General features: G+C 43.3%; 1 long non-coding RNA gene across 1 annotated transcript; it reads right to left on the bottom strand.

Annotated features, from left to right (window-relative positions):
* Nucleotides 1-8,479: 8,479 nt before the first annotated feature.
* LOC107597858 (uncharacterized) lies at nt 8,480-9,725 on the bottom strand. Its single transcript, XR_001610501.1, has 3 exons — nt 9,592-9,725; nt 9,002-9,072; nt 8,480-8,909 (listed from the first exon to the last, which is right to left on the bottom strand). It is a non-coding gene; the product is annotated as an uncharacterized lncRNA (long non-coding RNA).
* Nucleotides 9,726-23,863: the final 14,138 nt, after the last annotated feature.

The following is a 23,863-nucleotide window of genomic DNA, read 5'->3' as shown; positions in this document are numbered from 1 at the left end:
CCTGACGGTGTACCTCCTCCAACACCAGGTGTCGCTGTTCCTTTGCTGTTGCCCATTGCCATTTAGGTGTTATTATTCCCAACCCAAGTCCCCCTCTACCATATTGGACTTGCCCCACAATATCCCAGTGTCTGAGGGCTGCCTTTGCATCAGCAACTGCTTTAACTGGATTCGATTTCCTCCCTGTTGCCAATGTTGGAGCAGCATCTCTTACACAGGGATTGCGAGATTCTTTAAGCATCATCTCCAGCCTCATTTTGGCACATTTGTACTTCTCCACAAGGCTTGAAATAGGAAGAGAGAGCTCCATTGCCGTACAGCCCTACGATGCTAAGGCATCTTGGTAGCCCAATCCATTTCCTCAATTGTGTACTCACCAGTCTCTCCAGGTGCTTGGCGTGAGATAAAGTGAGCTCGTATATGGAAATTGGCCACATAAGTCGTGGCAATAAACCAAATTAGAAGCACCACAGCTTCAACTTCTCCGGGGGACCTGTACCATTGATTCTCTTGAATCCACTGACTGTCTCATGCCTGAGTTTTTCCACCTGTTTTAAGTCTTTAAGGTTTGCGGTTTACCAACGTCCAAGGCCTTTGATGGGCTTTTCCATGACCGTTGGTATGGGCTCTATACAGAACCTGTCATTAGTAAGTCGGCCTTTGACAATGGCGATGCTGAGATATTTTCTGGGTTTAAATCTCCATTTGTGCCCATCTAATGTTTTCCTGGAGCTTATCCAGCAGCCGCTTAGTACATGCTTTAGTCATTGTGATGGTAGTCATATCATCCATGTATGCCCTGATTGGAGGGAGCCGCAACCCAGTTTTCAAACGTTCCCCTTCAACCACCCAACGGGATGCCCGATAGTGAATGCCAGTGGAGAGATGGTACAACCTGCCATTATGCCAACCTCTAGCTGCCAGGTGGTGGTACTATCCTGTATGGTAATACAGACCGTGGGTACTCCCGGCCTGCGAGGGGCGATGGGGGTATGTGACGAGTGGGGAGTAATTGATCATGAGCGACACTGAGTCTTGAGTCTGGGTCTCGAGTCCCACTGAGGAGCTCCGGAAGGATAAAAGGAGGAGTAACGACAGTGAAGGACGAGAGAGGACCAAGCATGGATTTTATGTTGTGTTGTTTCTGTTTGTGCGTGGCAGTCGTCCGTGAGGGGCTGTCACACTATTTTAAGTTTTGTGTTCGTTTTATTATTAAAGTTATGTTTAAATGTTCGCCAGTTCCCGCCTCCTTCCCCAGACTACAAACTTTGTTACAAAATACTATTTTATATTAATTGTTCACTGACAAAAAGATTGTGGCTGGTGATTTACTCGTGCTACAGCTGAATATAGTCTGGAAGCTTTTAAGAGGCCTGACATTTCAACGGAAATACGTAGGCTGCGTCCCGTGCATAAAGTCCATTAAACACACCTGATCCAACTAATTAAGTCCTTCAGGTTTACTTGAAAACTATATGTAAACATGTAGACATTGTCTGGTTTTGTATTACAAATACTGCTCATACACAAAATATTCAAGATTATTTAAAGTAAAGTGGAATGATTTGTGGCCAACATGCTAAACCCAGCTAAATGGCTGCAATCATCCTCATAGATCATTTGGAGAACAAACTGCCTGTGATATAATGGATGACACCTTATTTCTGAGGGCCCATGGGAAATTATGTTCACTCTGTGTGTCTCCTGATGGGACACAGGAGCATATGGAGAGATGGAATACAAAGACTCCAAGTTGACAAGAGATTTCTTAGGAGCCAGCTGGAAGAAACATTGTTTACATGTCATTACAAAACCTGCGAAGTAAGACCATAATCAAGAAATCTTTCCATGTGCTTACTGAGATAGAAGTTCTGGCAAAACCGCTAATATAAACAGTGGAAAAGAAAGTTATCTCTGCCAGGCAGTACACACACATGGACACATTTACCAGCATTCTTGTCATCCTAAAGCACAGGGTAATCTATGGAGCGAGATTAGTCTCAATAATAATTCATGCAAAAGACACGATGCACACATGCATAGCCCAATTCACATTCATGAAACCTAATTAATGGGAAAACAAAAAAAAATGTAATAAAATAAAAATTAAATTCGCAAAAAACAATTCACGTGCACAAAATAAGATATATATTCATATATCACAAAACACAATTTACAGATGTACAACGGTGTACAACATTTTTTGAATGTTTAAAATTCGCGAAGTTATCATGGGCTGTGAACGTGCAAATCGCCATTCATGTGTGAATCGCCTTGGATTTGTGTGTGTATTTTTGAGACTTTACTGGCAGCGAGCTCCTCTCTAGCAGGTCACTTGTACTCTTTAGCCAATCAGATTTGATCCTGCTTGTAAAGACACAATTTGAAATACCCATTTGTGAAAAATTTTTTGAATATATATTCTTATTTTGTGCACGAGAATTGTTTGCGTTTTTTTTTTCTCCGTGCATGTGAATTAGGTTTCATACATGTGAATTGGGCTATGCATGTGTGCATCGTGGCTTTTGCATGAACTATTATTGAGACTAATCTTGCTCCATGATAATCTCAGTCCGTGCATAGGCAGACACACACCTTGTACATTCACAGGAAATTGCGATTGCCTGTAAGCAAAATCTTGCATTCCTTAAGTCTGCAAAGTGATTGGATTGCTTTCATCTCTCTCAGTATCTAAATCGGCCTCGTGGAATGATGGTTGAAGTACATCTGGATTATAATCATTTCATGATCATTATAGCACTTTAATTAAAGGTGCAGTCGGAGATCTTGGAAAATGCCAACTTTAGCCTGATAGCACTGAAAGCGAACGTCCCCACCCTCCCTGCAATCGCCGTCCAAAGCCACACCCCCTGAATGCATTTACGCTCACAGACCAGAATACCAGAGACAACATTTCTACAATAGGCTACATCAGCGGTTCTCAATTCCAGCCCATGTTCTGAAGGGAAGTAAACTTCAATGGATTTCCCCTGCTCAGGGAGTAGGGAGCAATGAACACTGTGTAGGGATCATATCGATTGGAACACAGTTCATTCACGTAGCTCACTTCTAACGAGCTGGCGTGAGGACTGAATTAACCGCTGGGCTACATCATGTATCGTTCATCGGTGAGAACACTTTAAAAGTGCTACAATACCAGGGAGGAAGATCGGTTGATGTTTGTCTGCCATTCTCACTCTGTCTGCACAGCGTGCGTGAACGTGCTGATGACGTATCCTGTCTGCCTGAACAGGGTGTGCAGAGGTTTGATAATACATATGTTGACAGGCATGTAGGAAAGCATATTAAAACGCTCGGACAGAGCAGAGCATTGTGAATATATCTCGCAATTCTGACTTCTTTTCTCAGAATTGTGAGATATAAACTTGCAATTGCATATTATAAAGTCTAATTCTAAGAAAAAATACTATTTCTTATAATTGCGAGTTTATAACTCACAATTATGAATTTATAAACTTGCAATCGCATGTTATAAAATTATTTTGAAACTTCACTTGCATGAAGTTTTGAATGACGCAACTTTTTTTCACCAGCACTTCTCTGTCAATCCCACAATTCCCAGTGTGAGCCTGTGCCTCAGCTTCCATAGAGAATGCATTAAAAATGGCTGCTCAGTTCCACGCCGGTGAATACGTACGGTAAGCATTTTCTTGGGAGTGATCCGTTATCATAAAAGAGATGTCATGTGTTGTGTTGTGCCTCAGAGTGCTTCACACGCCTGATTCATAAAGACATCAAATACAGTTTATAATTGCCAAGGAACGAGAACAGCGCCGGTATGATGCAAAAAGGAACGCCAGTGGAAATCACCGTTTTATCTGCACTCACCGAGCAGCACTTTAATAGCATACCTCCATCAGGCACAAATCTTGCAGACCGACACTTCTATCAGATATAATTATATTGGATACATTTCTATCACATTTTCCTCCTTCCAGCAGATATAGAACTGATTAGGTCTGATTCCCAGACAGAAAATTGGTGCAGGAATGCTCTAAAACCAGGTTGTTCGCATTTTCCAGTGGAGATGCTGACACCATGTTTTGTGCCTTTCCTTATCCTGTTTTGCTATTCTTTATCCCCATATTATCCACTTTAAGCCTTTACCAATCTATTTTTCTTGCTCTTTTATGTGTCTGTTGCCCCTGCCTTTCATTCCTGCTCTGCACTTCTCTGTGGGCGTGAATTCTCCCACTCAGAAAAATTAATTCTTAATTACAATGCCTGGCATAAACTAATGGTGTCTTACACAGCTGTCTCACTCATGTTCCTGCTAGACTGATAGACAACTGGGTTGTAGTTATCCTCCTCCTTTTGAATTGCTGTTCATTGTTCTATTATTACAATTATAAGCTTGTACAGAGATGTTTGTGGTGAATACCATAAATGACTGAATTTGCATACACTCTTAAAAATTAAGGTTCTTTATTGGCATCTATGGTTGGTTCTATGAATAAATGAAGAACATTTGGCTGTACACTCAAAATGCTGGGTTGTCTCGGCCCAACTTAGGGTCAAATATGGACTAACCTAACCGTTGAGTTTTTTTTTTTTTAAATAACAGTTTGGTAAGACTTTATAATAACTTTCATTAATAAATCATTAGCATATATAATGTTTAACAGATGATTAGTTCAAATATATTCACATGGCAAGATATATGAGATAATGTGCTTGTTAATGTTTACTAATGAACTTATTAAACATAACATAATTATCTGTTAATCATAAGGTAAAGTAATTGCTTACAAATGTCATTAAACATTCAATTCCTATGTTCATGCTCTACTTAAAAATCTACAAATGATTAAAAGCTTGTTTGTTAAAGGTGACCTATTATGCCCCTTTTTACAAGATGTGAAAAAAGTCTCTGATGTCATAGTGTATGTGCAATTTTAGCTCAAAATACCCAACAAATAATTTTTTTTATAGCTTTTAGGGTATGAGCCAAAACGCGCGTTTTTGTGTTTGTCCCTTTAAATGCAAATGAGCTGGTGCTCCCACCTCCTTTTTCAGAAGAGGGTGGAGCTTCAAGATCTCATGCTCTGGCATACAGGCAACAACAAAACAGGACAATCTCATGCAATCTGATTGTACTATGCAGTAAATTCGCGTTTATGAATTACACAGACGGGGAGCACGGCGCGATAAAAATAACGACATGGTCTCACTGGAACGCTGGTCTCATGGTGCCTTTGCATGCTATCACATTATGTATCACATTACTTTGTCTGAAGTCTGGATGTTTGCGCATGAAGCGTTGCTATCGGTCCCTATTTCAGAAGCAATCTTTGCACAGCTCCAGCGCTGAACTGGCCCTCATTTGTGAGGCAGTCCGGCGTAAAATGATTAGCACAAACACATTGGACTTTTTTTTTGGTAACACTTTATTTCGATAGTCCACTTTAGACATTCTATTAACAGTAAGTAACTTTGCAACTACATGTCAACTAGCAGTTAGTAGAGTATTAGTAGACTGTCTGCTTAATATTTTCTAACACTTTCTTTGTCAACTTATTCTACTAACCCTAAACCTACCCTAACAGTCTACTCTGAGAATTAGTTGACATGTAGTTGACATGTATTTACAAAGTTACTTATAGTTAATAGAATGTCTAAAGTGGACTATCGAAATAAAGTGTAACCTCCCCCCCCCCCGACATTTCCTTTGAAATTTAACCACCGTGTCCTCAGCAGTCTATGGAGACTTCTGTGTTCGTTGGTGCATCCCGAAACTCAACACTTGTAATGCTTCTTTGGCGCTGACATTGTGTCTCCAGCAGCTACAGCAAGAAAACAGCAGTGTTTTCCATACATTGATTTATTTGTTGCGGCCCGCCACAATATCAACACTGACTGCCACAAATAGATTTTCCAAAATGCTTTGACTTTGTTGAATAAACATGAGCTCTGCACGTTTTAAAGACAAAATGCTGCACGCGTGTTTTTATATGAATGTATCTTTGAAGAAAAATATGTCTTTAGAAAAGTTTTGATGTAATTTTCATTTAATCATTCCTATAACGCCTGATAAAGTAGCGTTTATGAGAAATCGCTATTTCTGCTATTCCTAAAGTGCCTCCTCCTGGCAGAGAATGAATGTGAATTTTCAATAAGCCCATTTGCCGTTTTATATATAGCCTATATTTACCCCGGGGGAAGTGCCACCATACATTGAGTGTAAGTCTTTGGGAAACACTGAACAGTAATGGCAGACTGATGCTTCTCACTCAGGGCAGGGACTATGCTAATAGACCCCTTTCACATGACGTCACGCTACTTCCGTTCTGACTCGAAGCAGTGTATGCTTACTTCCGCCGGCACAGTAAAACGCTATCGCCATCAGCATGGAGTTCACCCAGACACTTATACATCTGCCACAAATACGATTAGAGGATGATTGCAGCTGTCTACTCCCGTCCTCATTCAAGGAGAGGCATCTGGCATCTCACAGATTTCACACAATAGCTCACTACCAATTGGTTCAACGTTTGATGTTGGATATTAGACAGATATCCAGCCATGTAAAACTTCAATTAATTCTTAGTGGATGAGTATAATTGTATAAAGGATTGGTTTATCGGAAAAGTATTAGAATGTAGAACTGAACACACAAAGCAGTTTATTTGTTTTAATCCTCCTCGATGTGTTGCAAGGCATAAAGGCTCCAGCAGTGGCGCTAGCTCTTAGGCCAGGTAGGGACTGTCTACAAAGTATATGTGGAAGGATAACACGATTTTATTTACAGTTAACCAAACAAGAGCAATTTGTGCACCAAGGTCTTTGAAAGATACACAGACAAACACTTTTAAAGCTCACTTGAATTTAAATAAGAAATACTGTAAAAAAAAATATGTGAAAGTGGTTATTATTATTATTATTATTATTATTATATTATATTATTACTATTAATAAATATTAATAATATAAAGAACAATTTTAAAAATCATTATCATTCCATAATCCAAATGTTATGCAGTAAGCCTATTCCAGGTCCTTGTGAGATTATTTTAAATGGTGGTTGCATTCACAGAATACATTAAATACACTCTTCTGTGTCGGCTTCATAGTGTGTGTCTCGTTACTGGTTTTTATTAGAACATTTTTATATTTGTTTTAGTCACAAAACTATAACAGAACACATACTATTGAAATTCAAAAACTGGTGTTGTTTTGCAGTTGTTTTGACTTGAGTTTGAAATGCACAATTTTCAATAAATTAATTTGTAACCTTGTTACAGATTAGACAAACATTTTGATGGTAGTTTTAGCCACAGAACTATAATAGAACACATACTATTGAAAATGAAACCAATACATCATTTAGTTTAAAATAAATATAATCTTCTATTTTAACTTGAAAGGTTGTGTCTTAGAGATTCCTAGTCAAACATTGTCTAGGTGTTTTCATTGTCAAAAGAGATGCAGAAGTCATGCTACTGACATTCAAGAATCAGTTGCAAAACCTTCCAAAGAGTATCCAGTATTGGCAAGAGAGTAAGATATTGCATTTGTTTTGACAGTTTAAATTCAAACTTTTAATGAATTAGTCTTCTATTTCAACTTCAAAAGGTGTGTCTTGTTACTGGGTCCTAGAAGAACATTTCCATGCAGAATAGTGATGTTAGGTTTTTGAACGAATCATTCTTTTGAGCCGGTTCCCAGGAAGTAACCGGTCGAGCCGGTTCACAAATCGAACTGAATCGAACTTTAGTTCTGGGTTGATGACGCAGGACGCACAGCCCGAAGTACCATGCCCAACTCGAAAAGAACCGATTGAGCTGGTTCAACCAACTGTCGAAGTTTGCTGAGGATTACAGAGGACTCAACAAGAACCGAATGAGCCGTGGCGAAGTTTGCCGAGGACTACCGAAGATTCTGATTGAGTTGACGATACTGTGCAAGCCTGAGGCGCATACTGGAAATATGCTTATTATGACCTCATTAAAACCTGAAAAAAAAAACCTTTCTGTCGAGTGATGTAAATACATTTTACAATAGTTTATTGTGCATGCATATTATATTTAAAGTTGCTTAAGCGAAATCAAGGAGTTTATAAGACATGTAGAACATATCCGCGTTTGTGCATCGATGTAATGTGTAATGTCTGTAATGTGTGCTGTAGGTGTGAAACTTTTAGGAATCTTATCAGAGTTGTAGGCTAGTCAATATTGGTCAGTCAGTCGTATCTGACATAAAGGATCAGCGAATGAAACTGTGACCGCAAACACCATTTACTACTTAAACTCCGTGGACTTGGATACGGGTCCAAAATCAAATAAAAATGTTTATGCTTCATTTGCAAAGCCTTCCGTATATGGTATTAGCTCATATATGGTATCATTTGAAAGCTTAGAGTGTCTTCTTTACAAAGTATACACATAGAAAAAGGCAATCTGCAGTCGTACACCAAGTCCCCATATTTGTAAGCTGTACTGCCCGCCACATTTAGGCTCTGTTGTGTTACACTGTGGTGTAGCAAGGAATGTCCGGCAATCCACAGGCAATAGGTGCCCTTGCTTTCTTAATATGGACAATAATCCATTAAGCGCTCTGTGTGTCGATGTGTGGTCTAAGGCCAACTGTCTTAGGTCATCTTCAAAGCTGCTGGTCACCTCAGCTTCATCATTTGGTTCATTTTCTGAGTCAGTAGACCAATAGTCCACATCAGTGTCAAAGTCAAAACTATCTGATGTCCCAGGAACAGTGTTACTGATGAAACTATGTGGGGTTCCAGGCACATTGTCACTGTTACAACTATTCGGAGTCCCAGGCGCACGGTCACACTTTTTTTTTATGCCACAATGTTCATCATCACTGTCAGAATAACATAGAAGTTGATTGAGTTCTCTTTGGCGTTTTCGCCACTGTCTCATCCTTAAAGCCATCTGTAAACACAGATGTGAGCCCAAGTTAAGGTTACTTGTACTGTTTATTTGACTGGGGCAAGTGCAAAAAAAGGAGGATGAGGTCATAAGACCTTGTTTAGGTGCTCCTAAGGGGCAGGACACCTCACGCCACGTCCAAAATGAAGGAGACACCGCACGCCACCTGACAGAAAGACAAAAGAAACACCCAACTAAAGCTTTTCAATACTCAATAGTATTGAGATGGTGTGGATTATCTATACACTGAAGATCAGTGTTAAACAAGTAATACTATTCAGTGTTCAAGTTAATTGAGATAAAGAAGTGATGAATTAACACCTGCTGTTAACAAACAGAATTAGGGTTTCCGTGATGCGGAAAACGCAGACAGAATTGCAGAATATGGCAAATATTAGATTCAGTCATTTTTAAAACACATTATAACTCGTTTTGTAGTGTGTAACGTTTTATGATGGACGCGAATACAGTCGCGTTGTGCTTTGAACTCTCAAAGAAACAGATCAAACTACACGTTATATGATTATATTGTATATCTTGAAAAGGAATACGGTTGTGTTGTTAATCACTGAGAGATGCAATGCTAATTGTAACTTAGACACAGCAGGTTTAGTTAAGACAACAAAGCCAATTAAAACAGCTAACATTATAAATACATCAAATTGACTAAGTGGACCGAACCTACCTTCAACTGAGTAGAAAACGATGATTTTGGATCACTTTGATTTGATGGAAGCTGAACAGAGCCGAGCAGCCACTTGCTTCAGCAGTACGCGCCGAATGCTTGTTGCCTCGGCTAATCAGAGTGGCGTTTACTGTTTGGGTTATGATGAGGTGGTGCCTCAGCCAATCAGAGTGGCGTTTACTGTTTGGGTTATGATGACGTGGTGCCTCAGCCAATCAGAGTGGCGTTTACTGGTTGGGTTATGATGACGTGCTGCCTATCAAATGCAAGTTCCACCGCTGCGATGTTAGCTTTCGTCTAACTCAAAAGTTGGAATGCTTCATTTTCTAACCTACAGTGTTGTATTTGCCTTGATAACATGTTAAACGCAATCGTAGACGATATGAAACAAACCGGTTCAGAGACAATTAAAATAAACAAGTAAATAAGAGAAAAAAACAGTAAAATGTAAAACATGTACTCAATAAATAAATAATTAAATAACAAATAATGTTTCATCACAAATAACCTATATTGATATTCATTAACCATGTTGATAACAACAATGTTGATATTTGTCTTAAATAAAATAAATATTACATTAATTGATAATGTAAATTTCCTGCACATGCCTTAGACGTCCAAAAAGTTATCTAGTCCGACATTCAAATGTTGAACTGCATATTGACTTTCAAATGGGGTATTGGTTAGACGTCCAAAAAACGGACCTAGTTTGCACGTTGACGTGCAGAATTGGTCTTGGACCGACGGATGCAATATAGACATCATCTGCACGTCCATCAGACGTCTAATGTTTAGTGGGGTGATTCTAAAACAGTGAATAAATATAAACATTTGCTAGCTGTCATAGCACAAAATTGTACAAAAGGCCCATTTGACCCCACTACTGGGGTTTATTCTGGCTTATAGTTCTATGAATATATACAGTTGTTTACATACCCCTTGCAGAATCTGCAAAATGTTAATTATTTTACAAACATAAAAGGGATCAAACAAAATGCATGTTATTTTTTAGTACTGTCCTGAGTAAGATATTTTGCATGAAAGATGTTTACATATAGTCTACAAGAAAAATAAATAAAAATAAAAATAATTTATTCAGAAGCTACAGAATATACTTATATGTTTCCCAGAAGACAAAATTAGTACAATTTACCCTGATCTTCAAAATTCTAAAAGTTTTTATGCATCATAGTTTAATGCATTGTGTTTCTTTCTGCAGCATCAGTGAATGTTTAAACCCGCTCAGTAGAAATTCCGTGGTTTGTGAGATGCCTAAACACACTACTGTCATCAGTGTGAAAATATATCAAAATCATATACAGTCACTGCTGGAAAGGGTTCAACCATGCAAAAGATGCTGGAAAACCAAAGAGTTTGTAGGACCTGGATGATTTTTCTGAAGAACATTCGACAGTTTAACTGCTCAGGACAAACAAGGGACTCCTGAACAAACATCAAAACAGTTTTTTTCTTAATAGTTGAACTTCAATGGCATGTGTTTTTCTGTGTCTACAGCAAAAATAAAATGTTAATAAAATGCATGCATTTAAATGAATTTATTAACCTATTTGAATTTAATTCAATATCATTTGTCCTGAATTACATATGAGATTTAAGCCTGCATGGTAATGTTATTTTGGGAATCTGAAACAAGACACACCTTATGAAGTTGAAAAAGAAGACTGTATTGATTTTAAATGAATTTATTAAAAGTTTAAATTTAAACTCTGTCAAAACAACTGCAACATCTTCCTCTACGGGGAAGTAATACTGGAGACTCTTTTGAAGGCTTCACAAGCTATTCTTGAATGTGAATAGCATGACTTCTGCTTCTCTTTTGACAATGAAAACACCTGCAAAACGTTTTTTTTTTCTTTTGAGAAATCTGTAACAAAACACAGCCTTTGAAGCTGAGATAGAAGATTGTATTTATTTTAAACAAATGTATGTATTTGTTTCATTTTCAGTAGTATGTGTTCTATTATAGTTCTGTGGTTAAAACCACCATCAAAATGTTGTTAGAAACCAGTAACAAGACACACCCTTTGGATTTGGGATACAAGTCTATATGTATTTTACATACATTTATTACATTAAAATCTCATTATCATTTAGCCTGTAGCACTTATGCTATTAAAACCAACAGAAATTATTTAATTTAGGATGTAGTAACAGAAAACACCATTTGAGTTCAGCATTGAATGCCAAATATAATTTATATATTTTTTTCCAAAATTATAATTCTTAATATCATTATTATTATTATTACTAATATTATGATTCTTTACAGAATCATGTAACATGTATTGTGTTGTTTAGCAAATGAGAGTTGTTTGTTTGTGTGTGTGCATTTAAATCCTATTGTATACAATTTGTTAGATTTTTTTCAATAGCTAATCAATTTGGATGTGGAACCATTGAGTGTTTATTCACTTTGTTTTGTACTTAGATGGCCCGTATGCTACAACATTACATTATACAATATATGAGTTGCGATACATCAAGACAGAATAAGACTCATATACAATACAGTGTGTTTTCTTCTACATAAAAAAAATAAAAAGAAAACTTTCAAGATTCAAGATCGACCAAGTCATTCATTAACGCATTTGCTGAATTCAGAACCCCTACTAGCATATACTATGTCTGCCTATTAAATATAATATAAAATAAGTAAGAGTATGCTAGTATTCCTTTCTGAACTGAACAAGTTACTTGCCTGTTCCTGAATGAATCAGCATTTTAAATAAATCGATTCAGTGAACAATTCAAACAACTCACTCATAAAGACAGTCTCTGATTTATTAATCTGGATTATATGATTACAAGTTTTCCCCCATGAGTTTACCTTTTTTTTATCTGTTAAAATAAGACAAATATAAGCAAATGCAAATAATACAGCAAATTCGTTCATATTTTCATATTTCATCTGCATAAATTCTTGTGCACAAAATTGGTATGGAATTTTGGACAAGATGCTTGGACAAGAGCCCTGTGCCAAAGGAACCCCTGAAATGAATCTAAAATTAAATTAATCTCTCACAATATTCTGTGTCAGTATTTGACAGTGAGAACCTGTTGGAATTATAGGCACAGTAATGGAAAAGATGGCTATTGATGTCCTCTGGATCTATCCCAGCCCCTCTTACTGTGATGTACCATCCTCTCTCTCATAGATGTCTGAATCTCCCACACTAGTTTCATTTCAGCAGGACTGTAAACTGAAGTCCGCACGCGATGTGCTCATGTGGGCTGACCTCAGCAGAGTGCTTTTAATAGTGGATTAACAGTGCAGCTAAATAAATACACATTTTCATTCTCTCTGTTGCAGATATTCATATTCGGAGGGTATAAAGCACCTCAGAGTTCAATAAATCTTGGGCTGTCAGACGTTGAGTCACCAGCCCCCTTCGTTTGATTTAAAGGTGACAGGTTTATAACCCAGCACTCCTGGCTTCAGTTTGAAGGTGTCAACTCCTTAACACGCACATACATATAGCCTACACACTACACACACACAGATGTCGTTGTGCCCATTCAAATTGGCACATCTCCTCAGTTTCTGCACCATACATATAAAAAAATTAAAAAGGTAATTGCAATTGTAATTCGGACTGTTTCTAGCAATTCTGACATTTTTCTTTTCTCAGAATTGCAAGTTTACATCTCACAATTTATTATTATTATTATTATTATTATTATTATTAATTTTTATTTTTTTGTTTTTTATTTTTGCATTTGCATTTGTGTTTTCATAGTTTATAAGGAGGCGATAACGGTATCGTTTTCAAAACTTGTAATTTGAAACCCATTTCAGGCCCCTAAAATGCTGTTGTCATGTAAATGAATGGCCAAAACACATAAAAACTTTTCAACAAAAAACTGTGTCGTGTAAACAACTCTAAAAAGTCGCAATTATGGAATTGCTTCATTCTGTGGCAGAAAGAGGTTTCCAAATCAACACTATATGGTAAATTCATATTAATTGTGAAAGTGAAATGACCCAATGACCCAGAAAAAAAAAAAAAAATACATCTAATTGAAAAAGACTATTTGACTGAATATTGTGTCATTTTTTCCAATTGTATATATTTTTTATTTAAATATAAATAATATAAAAGTGTTAAAATACTTAAGATATAATAAAGTGTTACCCAGTGAAGCAGTCATGTTTATCCTTATAGAAATCTAATGCTGTTATGTAAATCACAATCAGTTTGAATGAGTGTGTCATCAAGGAGGGGGGAGGGAATAAATAAATGAATGAATGAATGAATGAATGAATGAATGAATGAATGATTAAATTAAATTAAATTAAATTAAATTAAATTAAATTAAATTAAATTAAATTAAAATTTAATTAAATCAAGAAGGAACAAAGTCTTGTTTGGATAAAGAAGCATAACCAAAACTAGTGTAAAGAGTGTAACAGAGTAAAGCATAATGAAATGATGAATACAGAGCACCACTGACCAGAGATCTTCATGTGTAATAAAACAAACGTAGGGTTGATTTATTCATCTGTGGAAAGTGCTTGTGCAGAATTCCAGAGAAAGCTGGTGCTGGTGCTGTTTTTTTTCTAAAATGTTGAGCAAAGGTGTCATGCAACCTCTTGAAAATGGAACCATTCAGTTTAGCTGTGCCAGAAAAAATTATTTATGGCATATGCATGATTTCAGACAGGATGTAGAGTTAAATTTGGTCAGTGCAGTCAGTGTTGTTATTCATGCATTCATATGATGTATAAATGTGAAAAAAGAAATACACTGACTTTATAAAACTGGCACATTTACTGTAATGGGACAGTAATGGATTTCTCTCAGTAATGAATGTCTCTGTAATTAATTTCTAACTTACAATTCAAATTACATAGCACTCCCCCCAATAAGCTGGCTTATGTCAAGGTATAGTTTGGGGTCTGTAAGATTTAAGATTTTTGTTTTCCATTTTAATATATTTTATAATGTAATTTATTCCTGTGATGGCAACACTGATTTTTTTGTTACTCTAGTCTTCACTGTCACATGAACATTCAGAAATCATTCTATGCTGATTTTATCACGGATTAATAGTTTTTAGGGTTAACTTTCTCTCTGATAACCCTCCCAAACTTGTGGTGATGTCGGTGCTGTTTGATGTTTTTTTTTTTTTTGTGAGGCTTTTTCACCCAAAGACTCAACTATTTGCTGCATTGTCCTTAGAGAGTCTTTGGCCACTCAAAAAAAAATAAAAAATAAATATTAAATGGGAATAAATATATTGGTAAATATAAATGGGAATATACTTTAGAGATAGAGAGAGAGAGAGATTTCAGTATGTTACAATTATGTAAACAATTTTGTTATTGTTTTAATTTTTGAAAGGTTAAATTAAAGGTTATAAAGGATAGTGACTTTTTTGAATGAAAGATCAAAAGGATAAACAAAACATAATTATTTTCACAGGCTTCTTTGTTCATTTTCACCAGACGTACCAATAATTCTGAATATGACTGAAAATAGTGAAATGACCCAAAATCACTAATACAGTTTTGGAAACTAAACCGTACTGAAGTCCACCTTCAGTTTAAATTAAATACATACAAATAAAAAAAACACACTCACACCATGGGAATGTGGGTCTCTCTCATCGTGTGGGTGGAAAAAAATATATAATCACAAAATCGGTTCAATTATAGAAAGTACAAAATTAATCATCACAAAGAAAAAAATCCTCACAGTCCTGGTGTTCATTCACCATGCATTCAGCTCAAGGATGATAACCATGATGCAACAGTCCAGGTCAGCCTTCAGTCTCAAAACTAACCTCCAAATATCCTTCTGGCCTCTGTGAATTATTAAATCTCTTTAAAAGGAAATAAACATTAATTATTTTCTTCAAAAGAACATTTATCAATAAAGAATTTAGGCATAATTGTTATTTCCAGCTCTACATATATTTTAACCCGGCAATGTTTCATCTTCTGGAAGAAAAAAGAGAGAGAGATAGGAAAAGCTTCCCAACATTTTAGCCCTCTCTCATTGGGATGAAAGTAAAGAAAGTTAAGTTGTCTGATCTTAGGGGGGGGGGGGGGGGGTTATTATCCATCAAAGCCTTTTATTTTAACCTTACAAACAACAGGGGACTTTAATGAGGTTCTGAGGTGCTTAAAAGACACTAAAAAAAGCAGTTTCTCATCATGTCCTGGGGCAATGAACTAATCCAGTTGCTCCTCTTTCCTAGTGACTCATGTAATAACTGTAGTGACTCATATTTTAACCAGTCCTCTCCAAATGACTTTGAAATGCCACTGCCTCAGACTTCTGTAACTCACCTTGTCTGGTGTGTGAGTAGGAATGTCTCGGTTACATATGTAACCCTCGTTCCCTGAAGGAGGGAACGGATCACGTCACGTCTGTGACCGACGAATTGGGATCTCGCTTAGAGAGACCAATCCACTTAGAGTGTAAACTAAACGAGCCAATGCGATGATTGCATCCAGCTACCGCTGATCACATCGTGAGCATAAAAAGGTAGCCGGTGCAACACATACCAGGTTTTCGCTGAGGACCGACTGAAAAGAGACGTCTCGGTTACGTATGTAACCCTCGTTCCCTGAAGGAGGGAACGGAGACGTCCCCTTTCAGTTGGTCACTACGAGTCACGTCGGTGACCGACGAATTTGGATCCTACCAAAGCGCCATGGATGCTGCCCCTTCCAGTGTCCTGTGCGGCCTACAGCCGCCTGCGCCCCTTTGTGGTGTAGGCCGGGGCTCGCAACAAGAAGACCAGCACTGTTATCGTAGCACTACCCACTCAGTAGTAAACTAAACGAGCCAATGCGATGATTGCATCCAGCTACCGCTGATCACATCGTGAGCATAAAAAGGTAGCCGGTGCAACACATACCAGGTTTTCGCTGAGGACCGACTGAAAAGAGACGTCTCGGTTACGTATGTAACCCTCGTTCCCTGAAGGAGGGAACGGAGACGTCCCCTTTCAGTTGGTCACTACGAGTCACGTCGGTGACCGACGAATTTGGATCCTACCAAAGCGCCATGGATGCTGCCCCTTCCAGTGTCCTGTGCGGCCTACAGCCGCCTGCGCCCCTTTGTGGTGTAGGCCGGGGCTCGCAACAAGAAGACCAGCACTGTTATCGTAGCACTACCCACTCAGTAAGATTGGATAACACTGGGAAAACATACCCGTTCCACTTGGAACAGGAACACTGCGGAAGCCCCATCCTTCCCGAAGGAGGTTTCGGAAGCACTTACACATATGACATCCATTTAGGTGCATATGGAAGATTAGAGGTGATTGTAACCCTCATGGAAATGGCAGAAGTCTGCCAGGGAAACACGGGCTCTGAGGCTATACCGTGGACTTTACACATATGGAACCACTTAGGTCTCTACATATGGAACCCAGCCCTCTACTGGTTCTCACGGATTCATCAAGTGAGGGCCTCGCGCCGGACGTTCCGCCACGTCTGGCTGCCGAGGGGACGGAGGAGCTTGACAGGGCCTACAGTATGGACACTCTGGAGCAGTTTTAGCAAGCCAACACTAACCGGGGCCTCTCAGTGCCTCTACCCGTTTGAGGTGAGAACACAGGAGGATACCGGCTCCACACGAAGGCTATAGAATCTAGCGAACATGTTGGGGGTCGCCCACCCCGCAGCTCTACAGATATCTGTCAGCGAGGTGCCACGAGCCAGCGTCCAGGAGGATTCAACACTCCTAGTAGAGTGAGCTTGCAAACTGAGCGGGCAGGGCACACCCTGTGCCTGATAAGCCAGGGTGATGGCATCCACAATCCAGTGGGCCATCCTCTTCTTAGAGATGACCTTCCCCTTCTGCCGGCCTCCGTAACAGACAAAGAGCTGTTCTGATGTCCTAAAGCTTTGAATACAGTCTACGTAGCATCTCAAGACTCGAACGGGACAGAGCTAAGCCAGGGCTGGGACTGCCTCCTCCGGGGGCAGCACTTGCAGGCTCACCACCTGATCCCTGAAGGGAGTAGAGGGAACCTTGGGCACATAGCCGGGCCGGAGCCTCAGGATTACCTGGGAGTCAGCTGGCCCAAACTCTAAGCACGAATTGTCGTACCTTCCACGGGGTAATGGTTAGCAGCAATCGCAGCAACATAGACTTTAAGGGTGGAGGGAGACCGCCTTCTCGCCAACCCTTGCTGCGAAAAGGAAGTACGACCCCGATCGGGCATCTCCGGGGGTCTTCCCGACGAGAAGAACACCACTCAATGAATAGGTTCCACTTCAAGGCGTGATCGTGTCTCGTAGACGGTGCACTCGCCAAAGTGATGGTGTCAACTACCTCTTGGGGTAGGTCACCAAGAACCTCCGCGTCCCGTCCAGGGACCAGACATGAAGTTTCCAGGTGTCTGGACGTGGGTGCCACAGGGTGCCCCATCTCTGAGTCAGTAGATCCTTCCTCAGAGGAATCTGCCAGGGAGGGGCTGTCACGAGGAGCAATAGTTCGGGGAACCACGCCCGAGTGGGCCAATACGGCACCACAAGCAGGACCTGGTCTTCATCCTCCCTGATCTTGCACAGCATCTGTGCGAGAAGGCTCACTGGGGGAAACGCATACTTGCGCAGGCCCCGTGGCAAGCTGTGTGCCTGTGCATCCGTGCTGAGTTTTCCCTCGGTCAGGGAGTAGAACAACTGGCAGTGAGAGGTTTCTGGAGAGGCAAACAGGTCTACCTGAGCGGCTCCGAAATGTCTCCAAAACAGCTGGACCGTCTGGGGATGGAGTCTCCATTCTCCCGGGAACGTAGCTCGTGACAGATTGTCGGCCGTACGGTTGAGCAGACCCGGAATGTGAATGGCACGAAGTGACCTCAAAACCTTCTGACTCCAATGGAGGAGGTGGCGGGTGAGTCGCGACATGCGACGGGAGCGTAGACCACCTTGACGGTTGATGTATGCAATGGTTGCCGTGTTGCCTGTTCGGACCAGCACGTGCTTGCCTCGTAAGCACCCTTTGAGACGGTTCAAGGCAAGGTGCACTACTAACAACTCTAGGCAATTGATATGCCAGTGCAGTTGGGGGCCCGTCCATCCCCCCGACACTGCGTGCCCATTGTACGTGGCCCCCCAGCCGGTGGTGGAGGCACCCGTGTAAACCCCAGTATGCCTGGAGACCTGTTCTAAGAGCACTCCTGCCTGGAGGAACGTAAGGTCTGACCATGGGGTGAAGGTTTGGCGACAGGCCAGTGTAACTTAGACCCGGTGAATGCCGCGCTGCCACGCCCACCTCGGTACTCTGCCATGAAGCCAGTGCTAGAGCAGTCTCATGCGTGCCCATTGTACGTGGCCCCCCAGCCGGTGGTGGAGGCACCCGTGTAAACCCCAGTATGCCTGGAGACCTGTTCTAAGAGCACTCCTGCCTGGAGGAACGTAAGGTCTGACCATGGGGTGAAGGTTTGGCGACAGGCCAGTGTAACTTAGACCCGGTGAATGCCGCGCTGCCACGCCCACCTCGGTACTCTGCCATGAAGCCAGTGCTAGAGCAGTCTCATATGAAGAAGCCCCAGCGGCGTAACTGCCGCTGCAGCTGCCATATGCCCCAGGAGCCTCTGAAATAGTTTAAGTGGGACCGCTGTCCTGCCCGACCGCTTCAGCACCGACCACGCAAGTTCCTCTGTGAGGCGTGCTGTCTGTTCCACCGAATCCAACTCCATACTGAGAAAAGAGATCCTCTGCATCGGGGAGAGTTTGCTCTTTTCCCAGTTGACCTGAAGGCCCAACCGGCTGAGGTGCGAAAGCACCAAGTCCCTGGCACACAACTGATGCTGAGACTGAGCTAGTATGAGCCAGTCATTGAGGTAGTTGGGAATGCGAATGCCCTGTTCTCTAAGGGGAACAAGGGCAGCCTCCACAACTTACGTGAAGACACGGGGTGACAGGGACAGCCCGGAGAGCAGGACCTCGTACTGATATGCTCGTCCTTCGAACACGAACTGCAGAAATGGTCTCCGGCGCGGAAGGATCGACAATTGAAAGTACGCATCCTTCAGGTCGAATGCTGCAAACCAATCTCGGGGACGGATGCAACCGAAGTTGCGTTTCTGAGTCAATATCTTGAGCGGTAACCGGTGAAGGGCCCGGTTCAAGACACGCAGATCCAAGATTGGTCGTAACCCACCACCTTTCTCGGATACAATGAAGTAAGGGCTGTAAAATCCTGTATTCATATCGGCTGGATGGACCGGCTCTATTGCATCCTTCGCCAGTAGGACTGCGATCTCCGCACGCAAGACAGGAGCATCGGTCGCCTTCACTGTCATGACACGGATGCCACTGAACTTGGGGGATGCCGGGTGAACTGAATCGCATAGCCGAGGCTGATGGTCCACAGAAGCCAACGAGATGGGTTGGGTAGTGCTAACCAGGCACCCAGATACCGTGGAAGTGGGACCAGCGGAACCACCACCGTACCCGCAGTGGGGCAGCAAGATGGAACGCAGGGACCCAACTCGGGCGGCTTGTGAGCAGACCGAAGAGGGGTCTGAGTGTGCAGTGCAAAGCTTACCTGGTTCCACAGTTTGGTGGAGGGTGCGTGAATAGGGCCTTTGTTGATGCTCTCGAACCGCCCGCTGCTGCCTGCTGGCGATGGAGGCAGATGAGTGTGGTCTGGTGCTGGTCCGTCCACGACTCTCCATGACCTCCTGGGACCCAGGGACAGAGAAAACCGCTCTCTCGTCGAGATTTTCCAGATTCTCCACCCAGCCCTCCTCCAGGGGGAGGGAGAGGTTCTTTCACCATCCCCCAAAGAGCAGCTTCCTCCCTCTCTGGGTCACCCGTCCCGGGGCCTCTTGCTCTTTCACTCACCGCCAGGTTTGACGGGGGCCTGGATAGGTGGGGCGGCCTGTCTAAGCCCAGCTCCACGGCGCTGCTTGCTGCAGTCGCTCGGAGTGCAAGGTCAGTAGCGGTTCGGAGCTCTTTCAAAACTTCTGGATCATGACCACCCTCGTGCAGGTCCCTCAGTGTCTTGGCCTGAGGAACCTGCAGTAACGCCATATCATGTAAGGCAGAGACAGCTTCTGCACAGGCCGTATAAGCATCGCCAGACAGGCCAGACGAGTACCTACAGATCCGGGAGGGGAGGCACGGTTTGCCCTGCCGGGTGGAGGCAGTATTAGGACACAGTGGCATCAGACCCGGAATGTGAATGGCACGAAGTGACCTCAAAACCTTCTGACTCCAATGGAGGAGGTGGCGGGTGAGTCGCGACATGCGACGGGAGCGTAGACCACCTTGACGGTTGATGTATGCAATGGTTGCCGTGTTGCCTGTTCGGACCAGCACGTGCTTGCCTCGTAAGCACCCTTTGAGACGGTTCAAGGCAAGGTGCACTACTAACAACTCTAGGCAATTGATATGCCAGTGCAGTTGGGGGCCCGTCCATACCCCCGACACTGCGTGCCCATTGTACGTGGCCCCCCAGCCGGTGGTGGAGGCACCCGTGTAAACCCCAGTATGCCTGGAGACCTGTTCTAAGAGCACTCCTGCCTGGAGGAACGTAAGGTCTGACCATGGGGTGAAGGTTTGGCGACAGGCCAGTGTAACTTAGACCCGGTGAATGCCGCGCTGCCACGCCCACCTCGGTACTCTGCCATGAAGCCAGTGCTAGAGCAGTCTCATATGAAGCAGCCCCAGCGGCGTAACTGCCGCTGCAGCTGCCATATGCCCCAGGAGCCTCTGAAATAGTTTAAGTGGGACCGCTGTCCTGCCCGACCGCTTCAGCACCGACCACGCAAGTTCCTCTGTGAGGCGTGCTGTCTGTTCCACCGAATCCAACTCCATACTGAGAAAAGAGATCCTCTGCATCGGGGAGAGTTTGCTCTTTTCCCAGTTGACCTGAAGGCCCAACCGGCTGAGGTGCGAAAGCACCAAGTCCCTGGCACACAACTGATGCTGAGACTGAGCTAGTATGAGCCAGTCATTGAGGTAGTTGGGAATGCGAATGCCCTGTTCTCTAAGGGGAACAAGGGCAGCCTCCACAACTTACGTGAAGACACGGGGTGACAGGGACAGCCCGGAGAGCAGGACCTCGTACTGATATGCTCGTCCTTCGAACACGAACTGCAGAAATGGTCTCCGGCGCGGAAGGATCGACAATTGAAAGTACGCATCCTTCAGGTCGAATGCTGCAAACCAATCTCGGGGACGGATGCAACCGAAGTTGCGTTTCTGAGTCAATATCTTGAGCGGTAACCGGTGAAGGGCCCGGTTCAAGACACGCAGATCCAAGATTGGTCGTAACCCCCCACCTTTCTCGGATACAGAGGTGCCACGAGCCAGCGTCCAGGAGGATTCAACACTCCTAGTAGAGTGAGCTTGCAAACTGAGCGGGCAGGGCACACCCTGTGCCTGATAAGCCAGGGTGATGGCATCCACAATCCAGTGGGCCATCCTCTTCTTAGAGATGACCTTCCCCTTCTGCCGGCCTCCGTAACAGACAAAGAGCTGTTCTGATGTCCTAAAGCTTTGAATACAGTCTACGTAGCATCTCAAGACTCGAACGGGACAGAGCTAAGCCAGGGCTGGGACTGCCTCCTCCGGGGGCAGCACTTGCAGGCTCACCACCTGATCCCTGAAGGGAGTAGAGGGAACCTTGGGCACATAGCCGGGCCGGAGCCTCAGGATTACCTGGGAGTCAGCTGGCCCAAACTCTAAGCACGAATTGTCGTACCTTCCACGGGGTAATGGTTAGCAGCAATCGCAGCAACATAGACTTTAAGGGTGGAGGGAGACCGCCTTCTCGCCAACCCTTGCTGCGAAAAGGAAGTACGACCCCGATCGGGCATCTCCGGGGGTCTTCCCGACGAGAAGAACACCACTCAATGAATAGGTTCCACTTCAAGGCGTGATCGTGTCTCGTAGACGGTGCACTCGCCAAAGTGATGGTGTCAACTACCTCTTGGGGTAGGTCACCAAGAACCTCCGCGTCCCGTCCAGGGACCAGACATGAAGTTTCCAGTGGTCTGGACGTGGGTGCCACAGGGTGCCCCATCTCTGAGTCAGTAGATCCTTCCTCAGAGGAATCTGCCAGGGAGGGGCTGTCACGAGGAGCAATAGTTCGGGGAACCACGCCCGAGTGGGCCAATACGGCACCACAAGCAGGACCTGGTCTTCATCCTCCCTGATCTTGCACAGCATCTGTGCGAGAAGGCTCACTGGGGGAAACGCATACTTGCGCAGGCCCCGTGGCAAGCTGTGTGCCTGTGCATCCGTGCTGAGTTTTCCCTCGGTCAGGGAGTAGAACAACTGGCAGTGAGAGGTTTCTGGAGAGGCAAACAGGTCTACCTGAGCGGCTCCGAAATGTCTCCAAAACAGCTGGACCGTCTGGGGATGGAGTCTCCATTCTCCCGGGAACGTAGCTCGTGACAGATTGTCGGCCGTACGGTTGAGCAGACCCGGAATGTGAATGGCACGAAGTGACCTCAAAACCTTCTGACTCCAATGGAGGAGGTGGCGGGTGAGTCGCGACATGCGACGGGAGCGTAGACCACCTTGACGGTTGATGTATGCAATGGTTGCCGTGTTGCCTGTTCGGACCAGCACGTGCTTGCCTCGTAAGCACCCTTTGAGACGGTTCAAGGCAAGGTGCACTACTAACAACTCTAGGCAATTGATATGCCAGTGCAGTTGGGGGCCCGTCCATACCCCCGACACTGCGTGCCCATTGTACGTGGCCCCCCAGCCGGTGGTGGAGGCACCCGTGTAAACCCCAGTATGCCTGGAGACCTGTTCTAAGAGCACTCCTGCCTGGAGGAACGTAAGGTCTGACCATGGGGTGAAGGTTTGGCGACAGGCCAGTGTAACTTAGACCCGGTGAATGCCGCGCTGCCACGCCCACCTCGGTACTCTGCCATGAAGCCAGTGCTAGAGCAGTCTCATATGAAGCAGCCCCAGCGGCGTAACTGCCGCTGCAGCTGCCATATGCCCCAGGAGCCTCTGAAATAGTTTAAGTGGGACCGCTGTCCTGCCCGACCGCTTCAGCACCGACCACGCAAGTTCCTCTGTGAGGCGTGCTGTCTGTTCCACCGAATCCAACTCCATACTGAGAAAAGAGATCCTCTGCATCGGGGAGAGTTTGCTCTTTTCCCAGTTGACCTGAAGGCCCAACCGGCTGAGGTGCGAAAGCACCAAGTCCCTGGCACACAACTGATGCTGAGACTGAGCTAGTATGAGCCAGTCATTGAGGTAGTTGGGAATGCGAATGCCCTGTTCTCTAAGGGGAACAAGGGCAGCCTCCACAACTTA

The sequence above is a fragment of the Sinocyclocheilus grahami genome, unplaced genomic scaffold, assembly GCF_001515645.1.
Source record: "Sinocyclocheilus grahami isolate Dianchi unplaced genomic scaffold, SAMN03320097.WGS_v1.1 scaffold239.1, whole genome shotgun sequence".
Taxonomy (NCBI): domain Eukaryota; kingdom Metazoa; phylum Chordata; class Actinopteri; order Cypriniformes; family Cyprinidae; genus Sinocyclocheilus; species Sinocyclocheilus grahami.
The sequence above is the reverse complement of the archived record's forward strand: the minus strand, read 5'-3'. Positions and strand labels throughout refer to the sequence as shown.